Here is a 6215-nt window from a genome sequence, read left to right on the forward strand (position 1 = left end):
GTTGAATCTACCATCCTTTTTTCTATTTAGAAAAAACAAAGGGAAAGAGGCACAAGTAAAAGGTAAGAGAAATGTTATAGACAAAAACAATTTTTTTACAACGGTTGAATTACAAATTTTTACTAGTTCTTATTTGAACTCACTACTGGCATTAATTTTTTACCTATTACAAATAATCCGTCTTATCAACAGTTGCAAAAATTTTTGTGACTACAAACTTTCTCAAACGATAAACCTACAAATTTTAGCTTTACACACTCAATTTGTCAATTATAGTACTATTTTTTTAAGGATATTATAGAACATTTGCAGCATATCCCTTTTATTTTTTTGAGGAAAAGGTATGAGCATTCGCATCAGTTCGTACAATTTTTTTCTTCTATTTTAGCATAAAAACATGCTCTTTCAAATTTATATACTCAATTTTCAAAACATCATACATCAGATTATTTATTATATACTACACTTCATTATAATATCAAATTTTCTCAATTTTGTAAAATTGATTTTCTTTCTTCACACATAACAACCATATCCACTTTTTTCATTCATTCTCGAAAAACATAAAAAAAAATAATAAACAAAATGCAAGATGAATAATGTTAGAGTAAATTTTTACACGATTACTATAATAATATTATATTTTTACATAATTTTGTATGGTCTAATGGGGATAGATTTTAGATTTAATCGGTTAAAATGTAATCATATTTCCATTATACAAGTGTGAATACAAGTGCTCTATTTGCTTCCAAAAAATAAAATAAAAAATGCAAGTGCTCTAATTCATATCCCTCCAATTAGGAACATACTTCCTTCATTCTTACAATAAAAGCCAAGATTCAAAACCATCCCATATTCCCATTAGTGAAAGTCATTTAATGTGGCTCCCAATCCCACACAATAATTGACCCTCCAACATGTTAAATTATTGGAGGAGGATACATAGAAGATTCTAGGATTCACATGTCAGCAGAGAATATTGTCAGAAAGTGAAACAAAGTAAGAAACAATGACAACCTCAACACGCTTCCTCTTCTTCACCTTCGGGAAGTTTGGTTTGTCACTTCGCTTCACTTCTAGTCCTTTGTTGTCGTTTAGAAAGTCATCTCTTTGTTTTTGTGTGGTGGTTTCAGATTCAGACCCTGTTCAACTAAGATAACTGCCCCCCAAGTCCACATAATTAACTTTATGAATAAAATTAAATATTGCTAGTTTAAAGTTTTGTTACATAAATGGGTGGCTCATTATTCAGCAAAAAAAAAAAAAAAATGGGTGGCTCATAATAAAGTTAACATTACACGTGTCAAACACCCAAATAATAATCATCTCTTACGTCAGAGTTCAGAATAACCATAACCTTGTTTCATGCCGCCACCCAACTAACCTAACTACACCTGCTAGATCACATTAATGCCCTTCATGAGTTGATTTTTTTTTTTTTAAGATTTTTTTTAAACAAATAAATATACTCAATAATAAATCTAATTCAAACACATTTAACGTCTTATGATGTAATTTTTTTTTTTTATAATAATTATTAGGTTGATATGTTGTGTTTGGAATACAATAATAATAGTATGAATAATAAGTCCATATAAAAATAATGTTATATATTAATAAATTATTAAAAAAAAATGTATCCTCATTGTATTTTCTTTTAATATAAAAATATTTAGTTTTTTTTTTTTTTTTCACACATTATATGATGATGTAATGGAACCACGAAAAAGCCTTGCTTCAATATTGTTACAGTGTCTACCGTGTCAGCATTGATATAACTCCTATTTGTACATTAAATTATTAAAAACATATTTAATTTCGCTTATGTTTTCCATTCGTGTTTTGAAAAGTTATTCATTTATTTTATGGAAAATTTGAAAGGTTGATAAGCACAATTCTACTTTTAACATAATTAAATTCATTTTTATATGCTAAATTGGCATTAGTATAATATTCTTTTGAGAAAAGAGTAGAAAACCATTATGTAATCTGCCATCCTATGTAAGTTTACTAATTTTTATGGAATTATTTTTCTTAGATGACAAAGTAACCCTCCCCAATCTCAAATGGCAACATTATTAGATGTTGATTAATGATTATATTAATCTATTATATTATATCTTATGAAGGAACATTGTGATGCACAAAAAAAAAAAAAAAGACGTCTAATTCTATTGTAGTTATATTATTGTTCCTTAAAATAATAAATAAAAGTGTCGTAAAAAATTAAGGAATATATTCAATTATGTATTAGCATGTATACTTTTTCACTTAGAGTTATTGATAATGTCTCTTATCTTGGTCTGATGCTTCATCAAATCCTGCTACACACATCTAACAACTTATTCAATCAAATCCAAAAATAAAAGAAGTCTTCAAGGATGCATAACTTGTTCATGAGGTTAAAATCATTTATTTAATGTTAAATTATAAATTATACCCTCTAACCTGGACATGTTTTCAATTCCATTTTTGAAAATTTATTTTTCCTTTAACTCAATTTGTTTTCAATACAACCCTTACATCCAATCCAAAATGCATTGTTAAGTTCACCAAATCAACATTGTTCAGAAAATGAATAATACTAAAACTAACAACAAGATTTGACAAAGCAAGAAAAAAAATGATTAAATTTTAAAAAATATTTTAGTTAGAGAGGACTAAAATAAAACATAAAAATATTGAAATGAAAAATAAGTCAAAATTAAAAGTGTAATTATATATACATTTTGAAAGGTGGTGCTGTATCTCTCCCTCTCAGCCACTCCATTGATCCGCCCAGCTAATTCCTAATATCTAGGGCCATACAATAGTTTGTGAAATTGGTATTGATTGCGTGGTATCATCACGTCCATACACGTGCCAGAGATAATTGACTGTCTACTTGAAAAGATCAGCCTATCAGAACCGACTAACTGCTAAAATACTTAGTCTCGAAAATATCAACTTCCACGTAGACCGAAATAACCAATAAAATAATTCCCACTATCACGAAATTGTCCCTTTGGAATTATGTCAGAATCTAGAAGGAAATCCACCTAATTACAAAATTAACCCCATTTGATTTATTTTTATTTGAACAGAATAAAAATAAAATTACTTTAGCTAGAGCTTCAAAATTATGTTATTGTCATGATGATTTATGAGGACATAATTTTTTTAATAATTATTTCATATTTAATTTTCTTTTTCCCTCAAAAAAAAAATTATGTGATTTTCATTTTGATTTGTTCCAAAATTTAAAAATTCAATGAAGTAAATGTTACTTTCTAAAAGTCAAAATTTTTTACTTGTTGGTATTCTTTAGATCCCTAAACTTATAAAAAAAAAAAATGCTGCTTCAAATATAAAAATGACATTGTAATTAGAAAACAAATCATTATATTTTACGTTGTTGATGACATCATTTTGAACTATGTTATCTATTTTAAAGATAATTGTTAACTATTGCAATATGAGAAATATGTTATTAGGTTTTGAAGTTCACCTTCTTTGTTAAGGTGGTTAAAAAAATTCAGACCATCAAATAAAACAAGGGTTAGCTTTGCAACTGGTCCACAAACAAGGTAAGTAGGTCTACAAAGATCTTGGGATTTAATTTTGTCTAGACCATGGAATAGGGTTTAAGAAAAACAGTGGAACAGTGGAATGTGTTAAAAAGTCTACCAGTTAAAACAAGATCTTATTAAAAAAAATATATAGTATTCAATAAGTCTAGTGCCACACCCCAATTTCACATATAACTAATGTGTGAAGTTGTGAATTTATGAATAATACATAATAAAAATAATGTTAATGGTGGATCAATATATAGTGTGTGTATGATTTTTGAAAACTTGAAATATTTTAAGTCAAAAGTTTGAAGATTAAGAAGCATGCATAAAAGCTATGACCTTAAACTTGAGAAAGATCATCCCACAGGCCATCCTTTATTGAGTTGATAATCTGGTAACACACCAAAGTAGGTAGTTCACCCATTTAGCTTGTTTTTATTTTGAAAGGTAATAACTAATTAATAACTACTAAGGTACCGTTAGCTTAGTTGAATTGGGTGAGGATTGTCAATGTTAAATAATAATAAAAAATCAATTGTAAGCAAGAAATTTATTTTCTAAAATTGAAATAACAAATAAATAATGAAGGTAGCAATACAATGAAGAAAAATAATTTACAGTCTTAGCAAAGATCAATATATTGATAAAAATATCAGAAGAAAAAAAAAAGTTATGTTAATGAGTGCCCTTAGGACATTAGTTAAGAATTTATTTTAGGAAAATTTTGACACAAATTTTATGAAAAATGAAAAAAACTATCAAAACATTAATTTTTTTTCCCCATAAAAATTTTCTTTAAATGAATTATTAACCAGTGCTCTATTAACTATTAACTATTAACTATTCCTTAGCATTTCCAAAAAAAAAAAAAAGAAGCTAAAACTATTAACTATTCGCTATTCAAGTCAAATAATTATACAATTTAGCTTTCAAAAAGACTTTACAATTTGTAGCACCTTTTTTTTATTGTTAAATTGCTCAGATATTTTAATAAATAATTATCCCTTTGGGATTTGCAGCCTCTATATAATAAGAGTGCAAAAGGAAAATGTTGAAATGTTTTCACTACGCAAGATGGCACTTTGGTAAACACAATATTTCCAAAGAAGAATCTTAAGGGCAATAGTCGTATTTTCATTGGAGAAAGAAATGGCAAGGATAGTTGCCGCGTAAATATTGTGAATATAAACCACCACTGACCATATCTCTATAAATATATGTTTATGATCTGTCAACGACCTTCAACTTCAACAACCAAAAAAAAAAAGAAATTCAACTTCCCAACTTTTTCTCTCACTTTCTCTTCCATTCATTCCAATCAGACTCTTCTCTACAGAACTAGAGTTTACTATTCCATCTCCAAACAAACAAAAACAAAAAAAAAAAAAAATGAAGAAACCAGGAATCTTTGCTGCCTCAGTTGCCGCAGCTTCTGCTACCATCTCTGCTTCTTCCCCAAGCTCTGTCTGTAATACTACTCAACAGGTAATTAACCTTAAATCTGTTTCTGGGTTGTTTTCCTTTTGATCTCTCTCATTCATTTTTCAATTGGGTTTCTCCAATTTTGCTTTTTTCACCCTTCTTTTTGGTGTTCTACCCTGTTTGGTTTCCTAGAAAAAAAGGCTTGACCTGTATTTCAAGAAATCAATTTGAAAAGGCCATAGCCTAAAAATCCCATATTTTTTTTCTTTCCTTTCTTCCTTTCTTCTAGCTTTCCCTTTTTTCAATTCATTTCTCTCTCTCTCTCTCTCTCTCTCTCTTTAAGTTTTCGAAGATTTGGTAATTGATTAATTTTGGTGTTACGTTTTCTTTTTGTCTCTGTTTTTTTTTTTTTTTTTCTAATCCTAGTTTCAACTTTCAAGGCGAACTTTTTTAATTGATGTTATGATTTTTCAGGGGGCTGAATTGAACAAAAATCAAGGAAACTCTTCACATCAAAGGTCATCTTCGACTGATAAATTTGCGCCGAGGTTTGATGGTCTAAGATTCATTGAAACGCTGGTCACTGCTCACAGATAAGCTTGTCATCAAGCTTTCAGGGTTCCATGCTCATGAGTCATGACCTCTATCCATATTTGTCTTTTATTATTTTAAAAAAGGCAATTCTGAAGAAATTTCAACTTTTTTGGTAGATCAGATTTTAAGTTGAGAAATGAAGGAACTGTAATATTTCAGGTGTTGTGGTAGTTTTTTTTTTACTGGTCAGATCTATGCTTGTTATTGTTCAGAACTCTCTCCCCCCCCTCTCTCTCTCTATCTCTCTCTAATAAATTATATATCTAAGCCTTTCTTTATATCGTGGTGTTATTTTTTTGTTTTGCTTTTAGAGGAGCGTAATTTTCAGCATTCAATTGCCAATAAAGGTTGTCATCAAAGTGATACCTTTATCAGTCCATGTTATGTGCAGTAGAATATGGGGAAAAAAAAAATAGTACACAAAAGACAACCCATCTTTGACGGCATGCAATGAGATTGTCCCAAAAAAATAATTTCTTAGTCTCATTATTAAAATATGTGATGCTAACAAGTGTATTTAAGACATTCATTAATAATTTATTTTAAGAAAATTTTGATATCATTTTTATGAAAAATGAAAAAAATTGTCAAAATATTAATTACTTTTGTTTCATTTCTCATAAAAACTTTTTTTAAATAGAT

The 6215-nt window shown here is 28.4% G+C and overlaps 1 long non-coding RNA gene across 1 annotated transcript; it reads left to right on the forward strand.

The window, feature by feature from the left end:
- The first annotated feature begins 4631 nt into the window (after positions 1–4631).
- Positions 4632–5851, forward strand: LOC112024038 (uncharacterized). Its single transcript, XR_002884089.2, has 2 exons — positions 4632–5042; positions 5454–5851. It is a non-coding gene; the product is annotated as an uncharacterized LOC112024038 (long non-coding RNA).
- The last annotated feature ends 364 nt before the right edge of the window (positions 5852–6215 follow it).

This window comes from Quercus suber, unplaced genomic scaffold (assembly GCF_002906115.3).
Source record: "Quercus suber isolate HL8 unplaced genomic scaffold, Cork oak 2.0 scaffold_157, whole genome shotgun sequence".
NCBI classification, from domain to species: domain Eukaryota; kingdom Viridiplantae; phylum Streptophyta; class Magnoliopsida; order Fagales; family Fagaceae; genus Quercus; species Quercus suber.